The following is a 21,207-nucleotide window of genomic DNA, read 5'->3' on the forward strand; positions in this document are numbered from 1 at the left end:
CACACACACACACACACGTATATATGTATGTGTACACACACACATGGTTTGTTTTTTTGTTAATCCTCAGACGAGGATATTTTTCTCCATTGCTTTTTCAGAGAGAGACTGGAAGGGAGGGAGGGAGAGAGAAAGAGAGAGAAAACATCAATGTGAGAGAGACACATTGACTGGTTGCCTCTTGCATGTCCTGATCAAGGGCCAGGAGCCAACTATCACCCAGGTTAAGTGCCCTAGACTGGGAATTGAAACCTCATTGAGATGGCCGACGCTCTAACCACTGGGAACACCGGCCAGGGCAAGATGTTCGTTTTTGACTCATTAAACAAAAATCTTTGGCTATTAAAAAAAAAAATTTAATAAGAACAGGAAAAAATATGAGAACATAAAGTCAGACATAGGATTAAGATTCTAATCTGTCATAAATAGCAAATTACTTAATTTACTTAATTTGAGTTGTTTCCTAAGTTATCCCAGGAATAGGTTGATCATGTGTAAGATTTTTCCTACCTTGAAAATTATGATTAAGTGCATTTTGAGACTCAGAATTTCAGGAATTTAATTCACATTTCATTATTTTTCCCCTTCCTTACAAGGAAATATTTAGAAACATTATTAAATAGTCTAAGTTCTTTCCAAAATGTATATGTTATAATGTACATTTAAATGTGAGATAAGTATCTCTCAAGTAATTTCGTTTTACTAGAGAAACAAAGGGAAATGAATATTTGTTTAATCATAAGTAAAAATCTGTATATTTACACTGAATATAAATGTGCATTAAGAAATATTTATTTGATGTATAAGCTCTTTCAATAAACTCTTGATGGCATTCAACACAATTATTAAATTGCAATTATACTATTTTAATATACATAATACATCTGAAAAGTTAGTACTAATTTTTATAGATTATAGAATTATAAACATAACAGGATTATTAATAACACTGAAAATACACTATCAATAAAACAGAAAGTTCATTAGTAATATTAATATATATTAAAATATGACTGTAGAATATGGTCAACCTTACTTCAGCAGCACAGTTAATACTGGAGATAATTTAGAATCTTAACGCCAATATTTACGTGCTGCTAAGGCACTGTTGACATCACTATCATAGGAGTTATGAAGAGTTAAAACAAATACATTTTCTTCAGAAGATCAGATCCTTGTATTTTTGAGGCAGCACAATATGGCCTGCACCTTTTCAAAACCCACAAACCATTATGTGCTGCTACTTTACTCCAAGGTTTTATTTTTTTAAACTCACATTAGCACCTAAAGATACAAAAATATTTTTTTTTCTTTTAGGGAAAAAAGAGAATAAAACCATTAAAAATTCCATGTTTATAGATTATTGCATAATTAGTTTCTTAGAAGCTTTTAAGTAGCATAATAATTTATTTCTACATCAAAAATTTAAGGAAAGCCAACTATGTGCCAAGCACTTTGCTATAGTTAGGAAAACAAAAATGCATAATGTGAGGAAAAGAAAAGTATTTTTCCTATGTCACCTTAATAAGTTAATAGTTAAATATTTAACCAAAATTTTGAATGTATTAAATACTTTAAGTTATTTTTTTCTTTTATAAAAAGTAAATTCATAAAATTTGGTCTTTACCTTGGTAACAGCATATATTATAAACAGCATCATTCCTTGAAGTACACTTTTCATAAGACATCTTCATTAAGAAGGTAAGACTTCATTATCAAGAGAAAAATAAAAAATGACATGCAAGAGCTCAGTTTCAATAAACTAAAGCTAGCAAAATGAAGTCACATGAAATATTTAATACTAAGTAAAAAGACCCCAAACAAATCAATTTTCTTAAATAATTTATGTTTAAAAACCCAAATATTTTACCCTCAACATTTATCTCCCTACTAAAATAGTCTGTCAAAGTTGGATATCATTTTATATAAGACGTAATTCTAGAATATGAAGCCTTGGAAAGATAAGTTAACTTTGTACCCAGAGATGAGAAATAAAAACAGAAATCCTGTAGCTCTTTATCTTTCTACCCCTTACCTGTTTCCACTCTTCATCAGGCAAGAAAATATTCTCCTAAACATTTTCCACTTATTCAACTTTGGGAATTACATATTTCTCTCACAGGGGTGGGGAACCCTCTTTTCTGCCAAAGGCTATTTGGATATTTATAACATCATTCTTGGGCCACACAAAATTGTCAACTTAAAAATTAGCCTGCTATATTTTGTCAAACATTTAATTAACTCACCCTTAATGCTTTGACAAGGCCAGATCAAATGATTTTGAGGGCTTTATATGTCCTATGGATTGGACATTCCCTACCACTCCTCTAAAAGATAAAATTACCAGGACTCTAGCTCAAATCTTGATAACCTCTTTTATCCCCGTTTTCTCACCATTAAAATAGCTTTGCTAAGGCTACAATACTTCTACAGAATAACGTGATGTGCACTGAAATTTGTCCATCCCTCCTAATATCTAATTGTTTAGAAAAAGCACAACTGTCATATAGTCCATATTAATTTTCTTGTGAATATTTTCACTATTATTAAAAAACATATGTAGTTAATCTCCTATCTGAGCAACCTGTGTTTCATATGTTACTCTACTCTATTAGTGTCTTACTTTTCCACACAATTTTTAATATGTAGCCAAAATAAATGTTTGCAATAACATGAAAATACATAATACTTATTTGTATTTACCAATTACACTAAGAAACTGACCTTCAGGTTACCCTCTCCCGTCAAACCCACTTTCCAGACAAAAAGGCACACCCTTTCAGACAAAAATGTAAGCATGACAATTTTCAAATATACAAACCATATACATATATATATATATATATATATATATATGTATTTTATTTAACAAATACTTTATTGAACACCTACTATGAGCTAGGCACGGCCCCAGTTGTTACACTAATTGGTACACTAATATACCAGACAAAATCCCTTCCAAAAAATTTACGATCATTTAGATTGAGACAAAAATCATGAAATAAATAACCGTTCAAGATTATATACTGTTCTTTGAGCCTGCGGCAAGTAGATGTATACATTAAATAATTATTACAAAGTCAAATGAATGATTATTTCAAAATCATGAAAAATGAGTCATTTCAATTCCAATACTTCCTTTTTGCTAAGTCTACTAGTGTATATTTTAAACTAAGCCAAGTATACCATACTTGAAATGTGAATACTATAAAATGCAATCAGTTTTTAAAACCTTTTAAAAAAATTCACATTAAGAACGTCATTAATTTTATTTCTTAAAATTGCAGTTAAATATACCTAACATAAATGTTACCATTTTAAAGTTCTATGGCATTAAGACCATTCACATTGCTGTGCAATCATTGCCACCCTCCATTCTCTAGAACCTTTTTATCCATAGCAACTAAAACTGTACCCACTAAATACTAACTACCTAGGGAGGGAGAAGAGGTAGAGGAGAAGGAGGGAAAGGGATGGAGGGAGGGAGGAACGGAGGGAGGGAGGAAAACATCAATCGGTTGTCTCCCTGACCAGGAATTGAACTGGAGGCCCTTTGGTGCACGGGAGGATGATGTAACCAACTGAACCACACTGGCCAAGGCAAAGATTATTGCTTTCTGTGACAATACATACTGTAATTTTATCACCAATGTTTTAATAATCACCCTCATGAGAAGGATGATTTTTTCCCTATTTTTATTTCTACTTTTAACTATCTGAGATAATTAAAAATAACTACTTTCTATTTGAAAGCCTGATAAAAATATTTCCATAAAATACAGAAATTCTTGATTTATTTTAATCAAATGTGAAAATTCTTGATTTAAATTATTAATAAAGTGAAAGATTCTAGTGGAGCAATTCCAGCTAGATAGAGAAGGAGTACCTCTTTACATGGCATAAAAATATTTCTGCTACTTTGTTATTTAGCTATCTTTTATGTGTTACTACATTACTTTAGATTTTTCAAGTATCTTAATTTTACTTTTAATATGGCATCCATACATTTTATAATAGTAATTACTTTCTTCAAGTATGCTTTAAATTCTGCACTTAAACCTCTGGAGCTGGCTATATATAACCATTCTGGGCTGCAGAATGATTATCCTTGCTCAGGACAGTGGAATACTACTTAAGTAATGAAATATAGGGTGGGGCAAAAGTAGGTTTACAGTTGTGAGTATGCAAAACCATTTACTTTTGTATTATTTATTAGTTATTGTATTTTCCATATGAACAACTGTAAACCTACTTTTGCCCCACCCTGTATTATTATTATTATTCTTTGTTAATCCTCACCGGATATTTTTCCCATTAATTTTTAGATAATGGAAAGGAGAGAGGGAGGGAGTAGGGGAAGGGAGAGAAGGACTAGAGAGAGAAGGGGAGAGAGACACATCAATTGTTTGCCTCCCGCAGGCAGAAGGCACTCCAACCTGGGCTGGGGATCGAGCCTGCAACCCAGGTACATGCCCTTGACTGGGAATCGAACCCTCGACCCTTCGGAGCATGGGTCAACCCTCTAACCACCAAGCCACAATGTCCAGGGCCCTACCCTGTATTATTATACTTGAAGAACATTTAAATTAGCCACTCTTTACTATCTTTAAGCAAAGCCTAAATTATGGGGTCAAACCAAACAGCATGACAATTTCACTGAATATGGTAATTTTTTCATTACCCTATTAAGAAATTGAGAGGTTTATGAAATGTCCAAATATATAAAACTCACGGGTAACAGATTAAAATGTGTTTCGCTTTTTTTTTTTTACTTGTCTTTTGGGTACAAGTGATTAAATACAAAAAGATTATATTAACTACAGAAGATACATTTAAAATTCAGTGTGGTGATGAGGCATGCAATGAAATAACATTTCGCTATAATCCAAAAAACTTGTTTTATAATCCAAAAAACCTAGTTTTTGCATTTAAGTTGTATTGTTTCTATACTACCTTGATTTTTTTTTTCTGATGGAGAAATTAACAAATGAATGATTATTTGGAAACTGTGAAGTGGATTTCAATTTAGACAATTTATCCCAGAAAGGTCAGGATATTTATATATAAGTCCCTAAATAGAAGCTAAACATTCATATTTTTGGGGTATTAAATTTTTGATGATTTTACTCTAGATATGAATCAATTATAAATATACCATGATGTCAGCCAAGAAATACAATACAAAAAAGTTGATAAGAACTAATAAATATAGCCAAACCTCGGTTCTTAAACATCTCCCATCTCAAACAACTTGATTCTCAACCAAGTTTTTATGGGGAAAAATGTCTCGGTTGTTGAATGAAACTTTGGTTCTCGATTCCACAATCCTTTCATGCTGATACTACCTGTATGATCAGTCATGAGTCTCTCAGGTGACAAAGGAGAGAGTGCATGAGTGAGTCAGTTTACCCCTAAACCTTGTGTTGTAAACATATCAGGAAAATGAAAACAAGGCAAAATTTAATAGCACAGGTCTTGATTTAAATAGGAAATAAACATACAAATGTAATGAACTCTAGTATAACAGGGATTTCATGTTCTAAGCATAAATAAAATAGGTAACATCAACAGATTACTCAATGCAGTCTTGTCCTTTGTCACTAATTTGTCTGAAATATTTAAGTCTTCAAAGTTATCTCCATGTGAAAACAGGAATAAATTGAATGCAGAATTGAAATAAATTTATGTCCACAAGTAAGCAATCACATTTTATACCTAGGCTGTCAGTTTTACTCTTCCTGTCATGTTCAATAAATATATAAGAGGCATACACATAATCATACAGAATCACTGACTACTGTCACTATGTGCTATTTTTCTGGGTATTGTTTAATTGGAAACATTACCATTTTAGTACCTTAAAGGGAACTCCAGGCATATTACCTAGAACAAACAACAGAAAAAATTCCAACTATGAAATATTGCAAATGACCTATGTTTAAAAGATACTGCAGAGTAGCCAAGAAAAACTGCTTAGAAATTTATAAAGGAGATGAAATGAGGTTAACAACGTTATGTTATGTGTGCTTAAAAATTTTTTAAAAGTTAAATGATACCCATTTCTTTTTGAAGAGTAGACTGCCCTCAGTCTATAGTAAGTGCAATACAAATTGAAAAGACTTCTTTTTCTGAGACTTTAGTTGAAGAAAAGCTAAGCTGGCTTCCAAGGGACCAATTAAGAAACCCAAGCCTGGATTATATAGGATTCTTTGGGGATTTGCAAATGTTTCCATTCTAGTTTTCCAGAGACAAAAATATTGAGGGGAAAAATTTTAAAAAGAAGTGACCTGTGACATTTGGCTACTACTCTTCAAACTGGCTCATTATTAAAAGTTTTAATATTTAATTATTTGTACCCTAAAAACTACTTATCAAATTCAGTGGATGACCACCTATGATCATAGTAAGGTCACTCTTCAACACACAGACATTATTTACTGGGTCACTAATGCAATAGTATGAGATAATGTAAAAAAAGCATCTCAAGTATTAGTTTTCGTTTAAACAGGGCCATCCCTCAACATCAAGAACAGAAGTAGCTGCACATTACTTTCATTTAGAGATATAAAATTAGCTCAAGAAACATATGGAAATTAATCTTTTTGGTAGAGAATCTCAAATACTTTTAAGGAAATACGTATTTCCTAGATTTGAGAGCTTTTCTAATGGTATAATATTAATTTTAGCTAATGTGTTAGAATTATTCCCTTAGAATTTACTTGTTTCTCAAAAGTTAAATGAATCAGGGTAAAAAATCTTTCATATTCTAAGAAAAGAGGTGTGCATGTGTATATATAAAAGGAAGGAAAAGGGATTGTCTTCCTGTTTTTCCCACCTCCTGAAGTTTAACAGCTAAATCTAAAGCACTTCACAAAGAAGTATGAAGTGTAACCTAAGGAAATATAAAAATAATAATAATAATTTCTTAAATGGAGAGAATACTTCCAATTTATAAAACCATAAAATAACTGTCAAGGAACCTGAATAATGATGATAAGAAAAGACCATACTTATATGTAAATTCCTTTGAAGGAAAAAGGTGTAAAATTGTGATTCTCAGAGTTACAGATGCTAGGGCCTAGCTGTAAGATACTTTCCCAAATAGAAAAATTACCTATGGCAATGGCATTATTCTTGCTCTAAAATGGATTAAATAAACACCAAACTTCGCCCAGCCAGTATGGCTCAGTGGTTGATCATCGACCCATGAACCAGGAGGTCACCGTTCAATTCTTGGTCAGGGCACATGCCTGGGTTGTGGGCTCGATTCCCAGTAGGGGGCATGCAGGAGGCAGCCAATTGATGATTCTCTCTCATCACTGATGTTTCTCTCTCTCTCTCTCTCTCTCTCTCTCTCTCTCTCTCTCTCTCTCCCTTCCTCTCTCTGAAATCAATAAAAATGAATTTAAAAAATAAAAATATATTAAAAAAACAACAACACAAGAAAACACCAACCTTCAATGTGTAGAGGATAAGGGGACGTTAGTAAGTTGTCATTCTAGGATGGTAAAAAATCAGAAATAAAGCAAAAAATTACATCAAACAGTAACTTTTTAGAGCAATGGTAGGGGGGCCGAGTTAATACTTACAAGGTAAGAACTGATGAACTAAGTACGAGGCTGTTTTATCATGGTCTTCATTTTATCGTTATAAACCTAGAAGAAAATAAAAGTGAAGACTTTAAAAATGTGTTCACATTATATGTTATAAAATTAGCAATCGAGGTTGACAGTTTTCTGATCCCTATTAAGCACAGAACAATCACAGATTATAAAACCCAGCACCATTTATATATTTCAGTCCAGAGTTTGTTTGCTTTGGGTTTTTTTGTTGTTGTTGATAATACTCACCCAAGGATATGTTTCCCATTGACTTTTAGAGAGAGTAGGAGGAAGGGAGAAGAGAAACATCATGTGAGAGACACATAGATTGGTTGCCTTCTACAGGTGCCCCCATCTGGGTGGGGATGGAACCTGGAACCCCGGGTACCTGCTCTTGGCTGGGAATCGAACCCAGCAACCCTACTGTGTGTGTGTGTGTGTGTGTGTGTGTTTGTGTGTGGTGTGTGTGTGGAGGGACAAGGGCATGCCTGGCGCTCTAACCACTGAACACACCAGCCAGGGCTTATCATTAGTTTTTAAAACTCACTATTCTATTACTAATACCACCTTGAAGTTTAAAAGGCTAATATGTAAGTGCACTTAAAACTCATTCTTCAATGTCTAACTTGAAGCACACTGAGCTTCTGGAGAACATCATAATTACAGATATTTTAAGATAAATTCAAGATCATACCACAAGATTTGTGCAAGGGGGAGGGGTCCCCTCAGCCCAGCCTGTACCCTCTCCAATCCGGGACCCATTGGGGGATGTCCAACTGCTGGTTTAGGCCCGATCCCAGACATCCCTCTCACAATCCAGGACCGCTGGCTCCTAACTGCTCACCTGCCTGCCTGATTGCTCCAAATTGCCCCCCCTGCCAGCCTGATCACCCCTAACTGCCCCTGCCTGCTGGCTTGATCGCCCCTAACTGCCCCCCCTGCCAGCCTGGTCGCCCCCAACTGCCCCCCCCCCACCGGCCTGGTCGCCCCCAACTGCCCCCCCTGCCGGCCTTGTCGCCCCACGCAGCCTGCTGTTCAGTTGTCCGTTTGGTTGTTTCGGTCATGATGGCCCCTGGCTTTTTATATATTAGGATGGCCAAAACAAGAGAAAATATAGTTGTGAAATTGCCTGAATGCAGGAGCAAATGAAAGAGTAATGATAAGAAAAATTTATTTCCATGGTTGCCCTTTACTTATTAAGAGTAGGAAGGATTAAAAGCCAGTATGCAAAAGAAAACATTACATCTTCTCTTTAAAAATAAAAAGATTGAAAAATATCCTGGAAACGTAAGTTTGTTAAAAGGTTTGACTTCTTTGGGACATATTATAAACTGTTCTTACACCAACTAACAGTTAAGCACTTACTACAAGTCACAGAATAGAAAGAAGAGAATAAACCCATCCATGCTTAATGAAACATTCATTCCAACTGTACATCTTATTGTAGAAGATCTTTGCCAAAAAATAAAAAATAGCACTTTTGTCTCATTAATTTGAAAAACAAACAAAAAAACAAACAAAACCCCAACATTTTAAATCCAAAGAAAAACCAAGAGAATACCAAAATGAATCTCCACATCTTAGCCCTGGCTCTCCAATCCAGCTGTATTTAATTCTAATATTCTGCCATGCTTACTTTGCTTAATTAAATTTTTTAAGAAAGACTACATATATAGTTGAGTCTCATTCCCCTCTCTCCTGATTATAGTCCTGAATTTGGTTTTTATTAACTATGTATGCTTTTATATGATTACTATAAATTCACGTATTTAAAACAACATATATCACTAGAGGCCTGGTGCACAAGAATCGTGCACTTGGGGGTAGAGGGGGTCCCCTCAGCCCAGCCTGCGCCTTCTCGCAGTCCGGGACCCCTCGCTCCTGCACTCGCCAGCCGTGAGCCTGGCTTATGGCTGAGCAGCGCTCCCATGAGAGCGCACTGACCACCAGGGGGCAGCTCCTGCATTGAGCGTCTGCCCCCTGGTGGTCAGTGCGTGTCATAGTGACTGGTTGTTCCACTGTTCGGTCAATTTACATGTTATGCTTTTATTATATAGGATTGTTTTCAAACTTTACATAAATGTTACCATACCATATATATTTTGTATAATGTATTATATATTTTGCAACTTATTTTTATCATTAATCTATAACAATACACACAGCTCTCTTAAATAGCAGTATAACAAAGAGTTCATATGATTATGTCACAATTTATCATTTTCTTTACTTAACATTCAAATTGCTCTCAAAATTTTTCCTATGAAAAGTAAAAGTAAACAAGATTTTTTCACACGTCTTAGTTTATCTAGGACATCTAGGAATGGAATTGTTGTGTTCAAGCCTAAGTATATCTTCAACTTTATTAGAATTTTGTCAAATGCTCCGACAAGCAGCATAAGAAAAGTTCCTCTTTCTGTATTTTCTCCAATAATAAAACTACATTTAAGAAAAAGTGCTACTATGCAGATGAAAACTAACAAGATTCTTAAATGATCAATTCATCAAGTGTAGATATACTAAATGTTCCAAAGAAATAGAATAGACTAAAATTTGGCCAAAGATACTTGCACAAAAATAAAGCTCACATAATATAGATTTTCCTCATATGACTGAAGAAATACCAAGACGTTATAACTACTGTGGAAGAAATGATAAGGTTCATAATTAGTTATTGAACTTAGATACACAATGATCAAAGAGAAAAGAAAGCAGAAAATATAAATGGTTTATTGATGTGAAGAATCCTCCCTCATTTCTTTTTGGGCAGTGCTTCTCGCATGTAGTGCTTCTAAAAACAAAACAAAACAAAACAAAACAAAACAAAAAATTACAGCTTGGAAAAAAAACCCAAATTCCTGAGCCCCAGCTGTAGATTCTGATTCAGCAGGTCTGGAAAATGTTTTTGTCTAGGTTATTCTGGTACAGGTAGTCCACAGACAATTTATACAGTAATTAGTAGTAAAAACAAGGTGTTTTTGATATAAAGGATTATGTAGCTCACTTTTTGGTTAAAGGTCATTTAACACTAATTAATGTTATCTGTAAATTACATCAACATATTAAAGAAAACACTTCAGTATTAGCAAAACATAGTAATCTCAACTTATGGTTGAATATGTTTGTCTTCACAATGTTAAACTAGGTTGTGGGATCACTTATCATTTCAGATAACCAAGCACATACTACAACAAAACTTTTTTGGATAATATTAGGGAACTAATATTCTTAGTTTACTGTAATTAGTAAAGGAAAACATTAAGAGTGGGAGTGATTAGTTGTGTTTTTAATGAGGACATTCGTTACCTTTTTAAAGAAATGCTATTGCAAATGTCAGACTTTAAATTAAGACATTATGCTCACACACTAAAATGTCATTGTAGTTCCCAGGAAGAATGCTACAAATGAAATCAGTACTTTAATAGAGACCCAATATTCACTTCCCTGTAATTACAACCTATTGGAATGATTTAGATAGAAAAGATGAGAAAATGTACAGATATTTAGGTGATACAAACCTGTGCAAATTCAAATTGTGTTAAATTATAAAAACACTCTTTTATACTATTTGAAATTACAAAGTCCTATCTCTGAAAGATTTAGAATAATCTGAATTTTCCAGTTATAAGACATTAACAGCGAGAAAAAGCAAAGACTTATGAGTTTCTATCTGCAGCATGCTTTGTATTAGTTATATACAATACTAAGTAGTATAGAGTGGTATTCTTTTTGTCATAGTGAAATCAACAATAAGTTGGCCTTGTTTAGATTGGGCTATAGAAAACGAAAATATGGGTTTGGAATATGGCCCCAATGTGAAAAAAACACTATGTGGCCACCGTCAACTTTTCTTTCTTCAATATTACCTAACTTGTGTTATTAGCAACTAATTATTAATTTTTCCAGTTTACCAGCTTAAAAGTGAAAAACATGAAACATCATACACACTTTCAGACGCAAGACAAGTTTACATTCAAACAGAGGAAATTAACTGAATGAAAATTACATTAAGTAAAACAAGAGTAAATAGTAAAAATAATAAAAGTCTAAAAACTGTAAGTACCTATGGCTCTTTTTATGTTCCTCTGGGAAGAAGACACCTTTTTGTCAATGAATATAATATATAGGGTTACAATGACAAGCCCGTCACACCTAGTCTGTAAAAACTGGTGGGTTTAGGCTCTTTTGGCCACCATTATTGCATATATGATGCTATTGTGTACAACAGCTGAGTAAAAGCAGCAATCTCCCAGCTCCTGTTCCCAGCTATAAGGGACAAGAACAAGGGCTGTGGTGATACTTGTTTATTCACTGTTGCTGCTGCTGAAGCAGCAAACTGAGAAAAGCATATACAACTAATAAGAAAAACAAAATGGTTCAATCCAACCTACCTAGCATGTCTGCTTATATCATTATACAATATACTTATTTAAAAGGAAATTTTTTCTTTAAAAAGCAGGATGGGAAGACAAGACAAAAAGACAAAATTGGTGTTTTGCTTAGAAAGGGCACCTATTAATGTATCTCAGAAAATAATTTAATGACATGTAATGATCTGCAACTTGTAGTTTAGTTGCTCAATTACCAAAATTCTCAGGTTGTCTTTTTACCCAGGTTCAGGGTTAATTCATAAAGAGTATTTTCCATAGCTAGTCTCCTGGAGAATAAGTATCTGAACTTTAATCAAGATATGAACTTGTATTTTGCTTATAAAAAGCTCCAGGCTCCCAGTTAATCACTACCATATGTTTCACATTAGATACCATTAATAAAAACATATTTTTTAGCCCATAAAGTTTACAAAAATCCCAACAACTAAAAAATTTCTTCATGTAACTTTATCTATTTTAAATGTGTAACACAAAGCTAAAAACTTAGTACATAATATCAATTGATGATGAATAAGAAAAATAAACTGTTCTGTCAAATTACCTTTAAATTTAAATGTGACGCTATTTATAAACTTAAAACTTAATATTTAAAAGCAATTCGTACCTTTTAACAACTACGGAAATTTTTTATTCTGAAAAAATATTTTAGAAGTCAGAAAAATTAGGAAACCTATAACATTTTTTATAAATGCTAGAACTGGCTGATACATTTTTAAAAATATTTGGTAAAAAAGGATAGGTTTGCTATTTCTTAAAATAAAAGTATATAATACAGTAATATTTAAAATTCAGATCGTAATACTTTGTAAAAAGAAAAAAAACACCCAATCTTTTATTTTTCTCACAATTGAAAACATAATTTTTCTGCTTAGTAGCTCAATAGGAAAAAAATAATAAAAATAAAAATAATTCTGAAGGTCACAGGATAATACAACTTCTAAATATATGTATTTAATAGAAAGGCTATACAATAAAATACTAACAGCAAAATAAAAGGATTTTTAAAAATTAAGACATTTGCAAACAGTAATAAATAAACTATTAACCAAAAGATTAATCAGTATCAGCAGGTGCTTTTGAAACATACTGCATGTTTCTGTTCCAAGTGACTCTAACCAGGAAAATAGGAAAATAAAAGTAAGCCAAATTATATGTTAATGAAACACCAAAAGTGTGGTATGTGTTGCTGAGAACTTAAATTCTACTTCAAAATAATGTTTAACAAAAATTTAAATTTTCACACTAAATATTGCCTTTTGAAAATGCTTATCCGAAAATGTAATTCTGATGCATTAGGTCTTATTTGAAAAAAACAGAAATAGAATTAGGATGAATTTCCTAGTCAAGAAAAAAAACAAACTATACTCACGTACAAAACTGCTTCAAATAAACATTTTTTATTAAGAAAGATAATTGTATCTACTCTTTAATAAAACCTCTATTAAATAAAGTTGTTATAGCTGACAAGTTACTTAAAATATAAGTTGTCCTTATAAATTAGCATTATATATCAATGACAAATAATGAATAATTTCAAGTCCCTTCATACACATATGTTAAATTACCTCTATTCTAGTTTATCCAAATATTCTCCCACCAGATCCTAAGGATAACTATTTCAATAAAATAGGAACACTGACAGTATAGCTGTATTTTAGAAACAATTAAGAATTTTTCCTTAAAACAAGTGTCATTTAACCCCCAAAAATGCATTTAACAAAAAATACAGATATTTGCACAAGATGTAAGTTTATCACTGGAAAAAAAATAAATTCTTTCTCAAAATTCTGACATAATGAAGTACATATCAAGGCTTAGATATAGATAAGCAGGTTTGCAAATTTACAACAGCCAAAATCCTTACAAAATGTCCTTTAAGGGGCAGTTAAAAGATAACCAATCACACTTTGCAGTATAAAAACTTAATAACATGTCTCCTAAAATAAAATACTACAAATTAAAGTTTCTGATCCTTTATAAGAAGTGACCAAATACAAGAAAACTATTAATATCTGCATTGATTCTTTTAGATGTTAAATTACTTACTAAGTTTAAAATTTGGAACTTTATAAGCCAGTGTATAGAGAGGACAATTTTATGATGCTAAAAATTTGTGTCCAAAGAGTAAGTTTTGACAATTTCAAAGAACACAAATCATAAGCTCTCTAAATTAGGAATAATTCTATGGATTTATGTCCTTATCTATAATATAAATGCAAAAGCTATCTCTCTTCACCCATTTAATTCAATAAGGCTGTGTGTAAAGATACCTGGTTTGAAAGTAATAAATTGAACCTGGATTTTTTTCCCCCAGACATTCAGAAATCATATTTTTTACTTTTCATTATAATTCTCTAACCTGGAAAACAATGGTTAAGTTAAAGGGGAGCAAATTTTCATTTTCTTCCTAATTAAACTCACATTTTTCATAACATGCTCAAATCAAAGTTATGAAGACATTCTAATACTATGTATTTATCTCAATCACCTACAGTATAATGACATCAACATCTGAATTTCACCCTTACATTAAACTAATTTCTATTAAATTTTTAACATTTTAATTAACCTTAACTGTTAATAGATTCACATTCCTGGATTATCTATCTAATATCTACTAATACAGAAACATCCAACATTAGCTTTTTAGTATTTTGATATATATCTCAATGTTCAGAAATTCTTAAACATACATCTGAGAATTTTCTTTAAAAATATTTAATAATGTGTAAAGATGTTTACAGATAAAAGTAGTTTTATGATCATGATAATTACACTTTATTCTTAAGACTAAATTACACTTTTCTCGTGGAAAAAAACACACCCCACTTTTGTAATTCCTATATCTTAAGTATATAAAGTAAATATTTTTAGGTGAAAAAAACATTTAAAGAAAAATTATAGTACATTATATTTTAGTAAAGCTCACTTTATGTGGCAAATAGTTTTTAAAAAATCATAGTAATACTGTTCAAGTTCATTTTCATTATACCAGATTACCATTTAGAAATCAAGAATTTTATTAGCTAAGTAGCCAAAATTTTCAACTAAACCCATACAAATCAAAGAAAATAAATATGTTATAAAAGTGGTTCTGTTGTAAAGTTTTCTGGAGGAAAAAACAATAAGTCACTAGAAATTTTGGCATTCTCCCATTTATTTTTAAAGAGTTTGCAACTTCTGATATGAACAATTTAAATATTTTACTTGGAGCACCCATGAGTCAGACACTAGTTTCTACTTAAGAAAGTGGGTTTTTCAGTTTCAACCAAATTGCCACTTTTAGTTAGAATACTACTTGGAATCTTTTAAATGCTTTAAAAATATTCTCATTAATTTTATCTAATTTTGTAGGCTTTACTGACCACTAAACCCATCATACAGCCAAGCACCAAATTCCATTTGATTGAAACTTTCCATTTTATAAGATGAAAAGTCCAACATTTAATTCTTTTATATATAACACTATAATAACAACCCTAAGAGGAAAAAAAGAAAAATCCCTATATATACTTATTTTTAGACTAAATAAATTCAGTTGGAGTTGGACCTAATACAAGATGATGAGATCGACTATATAAAAAATCTGGAGTTTTAATAAGAGTACTTAACCATGGCTACTTCACAGGATGTATTAATATATCTTTACTGAGTTTTAACTCACCTAAAAGTTCTAGCTTTACCAATTGTGCAACCCAATTATATTGAAAAGATATAAAACTGTATGCTTCTAAAATTCATTAGTATACCTTTAGTATACCTTAATCTCCTAACATGTTCCAGTGCATTATGTGAGTGCTCAATCAAAGAAGTTAGGTTGTTCTCCAGAACTGGCTCTCTCCTTAAGGTCAAAACCTGCAATAAAAATGTCATGTATTATAGCAAGAAGACACTCAACAGATTTCCGCCTCCTGGAGTTCCACATTGGATCCCTGGACAGAGGTAAGGTCTTCAAAATGACCTCAATCTTGCGTATGTTAGAAAACACACACTAACTTGAAAATAATGTTATTTAAATAGAAATAACTTGATTAGAAACACCTGTGATATGCTTTATCATTTGAAGCCTCTTCAAATCAGATTAATATGTTTCTGCTTTCATTTCTCTTTAGGGCATTCATTTTCAAAGCAGTGTAGGGGGGGAGGGTGCGTAAGTAGGTGTTAGAGAACTGGTAAAGGGGACTCACAAGGAAAATACCAGAGATACATTTTGTCTGTGCTTCTGAAACTTACAAAACCCAGTTTAAAAAAATACTTAAGGGATGGAGAGGAACTTTTCACTACCTTTCTCCCCAAATTATCAAACTTTTAATGATTATAGAAATTACCATTATTTTCAACTTTTATCTTTTGCCATACCTGAGTGAACATTAATATTGACATTTCCAAATATTTTAAGACATTACAATTCTAACAGAACAAAATTTAGAACTTACTCTCTAAGCAAATTAAAATATAAGTAATAAACAGATGAATATTGGGCCAATGCTTTTTTTTAATGTTCCTAGCAGACATGGTGTAACCAAATGTATATGTGGCTTTTTGATTTGTTTCACCTATATTTTGACTTAGTGGCAATCAACTATATAAAAATATTAAATTGCTAAATTACCAAAGATTAATAATGTACTATAAGTGAACCAAAAAGCTCTGAGTTATCCATGTTTATTTAAAAATAGCTTAGGAAAAGAAATAAAAACCAAGTAAATTTTTACTTCTTTGGTGCCAAATATTTGATTATTTAAAGGCAAAAACCACACACACATAACCCACAAACACCAATTAAATACCATGATATTTTAAAAAATTAAAATCATTACTACAATAGTCTTCCTCAAAGATATAGACAAAGTTTTCTGTATTTGAGCACTCTAAAAATTAAGGTAGCTTAGCTTTAAAAATCATAAAAGAAATGTAGTTGATACCAATATGTATTCCATGCCAAAAGTTAAGTTTTTACATAGTAGGAAAACAAAATATACTAGATAATAAAGAACAAAGGAAGTACAAAGACAAGACAAATATTAAACCAAATGATTAAAAAGGTGTAAAAAACCTTTAAATAATGAAACTCAAATCTCAAATCTATTACAAAATAGTTTATTATTTATACTTAGAACCCACATCTTTCCAGTGTAAAAATTTTTTAGTAAAATAAGTCAGAATTAAACAAAAGTATGTTAAACTTCTCATAACTTGATAAGAAATATTTAGAATAAAATTCGTATGTATTTAATATCAATTCTAATATTTGAAACTTATCTTTAAAGGAAGACCTTTTAAAGCATATCGAAGACAGTGAAGAGGGGTGGGGGGAGGGAAGGCAAATGGAAATCATTTCCCCTCCAGAAAGCAGTATTTATAGGAAGGCTTTACAGTCATTTGTATTTGCAAATAATCAGAAAAATATATAAACACATTTAGTAATGTGATATTATAAAACTGATGTTACTCATATTAATAAGACAATCAACTTTAAAGCTCTAACAGTAACTTGTAAAAAATGCAAACAGCTTAATCTCATTTTCAACATTTATTTAAAAGAAAGTGGTAATTGTGGTATTTTATTACCGATTTCCTTTGGTGTTAAGAGAGGGGCTACCAAATTTCAGCAAGTCATAGTTTGAGTTCTTATTACATGCCCAGATTAGTTGCCTGACATATAGTGTTTGTAAGCTTGCTGAATAATAATAAAAGAACAAAAATGCATGTATACTCATACTCTAAAATATGGCAATTCTTTTTAAGATGTGTTTTCTAGTTATAATCAGATTCATAGCCTGTTTCTTTTAAAAACGGGTTAAAAAGAAATCAATATGGGGATCATTATGCTTCATTAAACAAACAAACAAACAAACAAACAAACAAAAGACAAGAGCCAATTTTAGGCCAGTAATTTGTTAAAATAAAGAGATAATTTTTTGTAGAATAAAATTTCAAAATAGTGTATAAATTTATACTCTGATTTTTTTAATTGGAGAAAGTTTATGTATCATGTAGAACAAATAACTAATATAATCTTCTGGCTATTTTATTTTTGTAAACCAAATCAACTGATCAATATTTTTGGACTACAATATTTTGTTACATTCTGAACTGTTACTACATATCAATAAATAAACAGAAATAAAAATATAGGCAAGTCTCCACAAAACAAAAACCAAAAATGTAGTATACCAAACATGATAATACAAGGAATCCAGAATATGAAAGTTATTTTGAAATTTTCATCTTTAGCTCTAGTTCATGATAAACATTAAAAGTGATATTAATCTGATTAGAAAAAATACAGTGCTACATACAAACATCTGAGAGTACATTCTATAAATGTACAACTAAGACAGTTGACAGCATTAAAACCAAGTTTAAAACTGTACTTTTATTTGGATTTTTTAAAATAGTAAAGACAAAAATTAAAATCAATGCTAACAGGAAGACTGATACCTTACCTTCTCAAGTTCCCTCTCCCCCCACCAATATGTAAACATAGCTTTAAAAAAGAGTTGAGCCACTATAGTAACACCTTTACTCACCATTATTTTCCTGTGGTATTATGACTTTTCTAGTCTTTACAGTACAATAAAAATAAATTCAATCACATACATAATATAGTAATCATATGCATCTGTTGGAACACATGCCTATATGCCCACAAATCTAAAACCAAAATCTTCCTCTTATCTATATCACATAAAAGGGAAAATATTTTTAATGCTGTGAATTTTATTTAGATGCTAGTGTGTTTTCAAGCTTTAAGAGCAGTGTTTTAAATAAAGGAATCCTTCTCTTCCTTAAAAAATATCTTATTAAGCAAGACAATCCTTCACCCATCACCCCCAAAACAAAAACCATAAAGCAAAGTACTAAAAAAAGTATGGTTAAATTTAACCAGCCTGGTGAAATCTGAAAGCCTCTCCCACCCTCAAATTCTCCAAGTTACATAATAATTTGAGTGAAAATTAAAACACAAAAAACAAAACCACGGAAAAAAAACACACAACAAAAGACAACAACCCACTGGTATCATAGGTAAAATTACATTAAAAATAGAAAAGAGGTTGTCTATAATTTCATCAACTCAAATTTAATAAAGGATAATTAGTATTTTCTATGAAATTTTCATGAGATGATTGAAAATAAAACAGCTTTTAAAATAAGGTAATGAACATAGATTCTGTAATTGCAATTCTTGTTATGAAGGCAATATAAAATAGTACCATTTGTAAATTCAGTTATTCCACTCTATTAATATAAATTATATTTATAGCCCTGCAGAGACTTATATTTCCTAACAATGCATATTTGATCTAATGTGAGAATACAAACTCTTAAGTTTCAAAATTTCAACTACTACTCATAAAAGGATGCAAATTTCTATTAAATTTAAAAAAACTTTAAAAAGGATTAACAGCTATCTTGTTTATCAGTAAGTTTACAAATTTTCTTTGAAAACCACACCGGACTTTTATCAAGATGCAATTAAACGCAATGACAAGCTGGTAATAAACATAAGTATATAGATGGCTGTCTCAAGCAATGTTAAACAAAAATCAACTTAAAACCAACCAAATAAAACACATCATACCCACTGTTGTATACAATATTTTCTTCATAGTAAATTTATCAAAGGAATGAAATCATATATACGCACCTGTGCATACTTACCTGTTGTATTGTGTAAATTAAGCAATATAAATTTCCTGTAAATAAAGTTTTAAGCCCGCTACATTGGCTAATTAAATAAAACATTTATTTTAAAGATATGAAAAATTTAAAAAATATATCCAATTTTGTAAAAAATGTGGGAAAACTCTTTCTCAACATTAAGAAAATTAAAGTTTCTTCTTATAAAAATAAAAAAAACAATTCCCCTGCAATCTGCATCTAATAAATATATGTAGCTTAAGATGAAGAATTTCTGTCAAAAGAATAAACAATCTTAATGCTTCACTCAGTTTTAACCAATAGCGAACAGGGGCAAATATATAAAAATCTTGCAATTTCTGCCAGCAGAATTACTATTTTGCGAAAATTGTCTCCTCAATTTTACTTTTAATATACATTTCAAAATCACTCGAAGTTCTTTTATGGAAAAAAAAATTAAACACCAGCTTTTTTTTCAACTCTCCGTATTAACGTTTTGTAATTATTTCCGTTGTCTAAAAATATAATCTTTCGTAAAGTCGAAAATTATAATCTAGTGTTTAACATTCAAATCCCTCAGTCCGCTCTCTTCCAGCCAATCAGGGGCTAACGAGTCCAGTGTTTTGGGTGCTCCGTTAAACACAATTTGAAAAACATCACATTTCGTTCTCCTGTTCTCTTCGGGAAAAGATTCTAAGTGAAGGCGGCTCCCCCAGTCTTTACAGAAATAAGAAATCAACCCATCGTTACATCGGGGGGGGGGGGGGGGGGTTCCGCAGGCGGGTCCCCCGAAGCGTTATTCCTCTTGGCCAACAGTTCAATCGCTGTTGCAAAAACCATCTCCTGCGCATTCGCCCCTCAGAGCCGTGCATCCCACACGCAAACACCGCGCCTGCACGGAGTTAACCTCGGGGGCTTCGCCGCAGAAAAGGCTTCCAGAGCCAATATATTTACAAAGGTCATTACCTATCAAGTATTACTTAAGGCCGCCCCTGGCTCAAATCTTTCGAGCTGTCGAGTAAGAATTGGTAGGAACTGGGAGCTAAGAAAACAACAACAAAAAAGCAATCACTAAAGGGAAAGACAAATAACATCCCTCTCCCCTCCGCCTCAGGGTCAAGAGAGTTCCTAAGAAAAGGGGGGGGGGGCGGGGGCGGCAAAATTGCCGCTAAGTTGTCCCGGTAAAGACTTTCCCGAGGAAAACATCAATACTGCTTCACAGATTGCTTTTTTCCTCGCGACATGTTTCAAAGATTGGAGAAGAAAAAGTATTCTAAGAAAAGTGACTTGGAGGCAATCGCAAGACTCAAAGCCCCATCTTTTATCTCACCCAATACCCCCCGTCCCCCCGTCCCCCCCGAAAGGACAACACCGGGAGAGCCAAGACAAAGATCCCAGGCAAAAAGCGAAAGTCCAGCACCTTTCCCAGGAGCGGCGAGAACCTCAAAAGCCCTATCTGCCCCGAAGCGCGGCAGCGGGCAGCGCGACCCCCGCCCGGACCGAGGCCGGCAGCGGGAAACTCCCACTCCTGGGGCTCCTCACGTTCCAGCGTCAGAGCGCGACGGGCGCGA

General features: G+C 32.4%; 1 long non-coding RNA gene across 1 annotated transcript in view; it reads right to left on the reverse strand.

The window, feature by feature from the left end:
• The window catches only part of LOC102442415, a 78,833-nt gene that overhangs the window by 22,353 nt on the left and 35,273 nt on the right, over positions 1 to 21,207 (reverse strand). Inside the window, exon 2 of the long non-coding RNA XR_002827564.1 lies at positions 7,590 to 7,655. This is a non-coding gene — a long non-coding RNA (uncharacterized LOC102442415). The remainder of the gene's footprint in view (positions 1 to 7,589; positions 7,656 to 21,207) is intronic.

Source organism: Myotis lucifugus, unplaced genomic scaffold (assembly GCF_000147115.1).
Source record: "Myotis lucifugus unplaced genomic scaffold, Myoluc2.0 scaffold_7, whole genome shotgun sequence".
NCBI classification, from domain to species: Eukaryota; Metazoa; Chordata; class Mammalia; order Chiroptera; family Vespertilionidae; genus Myotis; species Myotis lucifugus.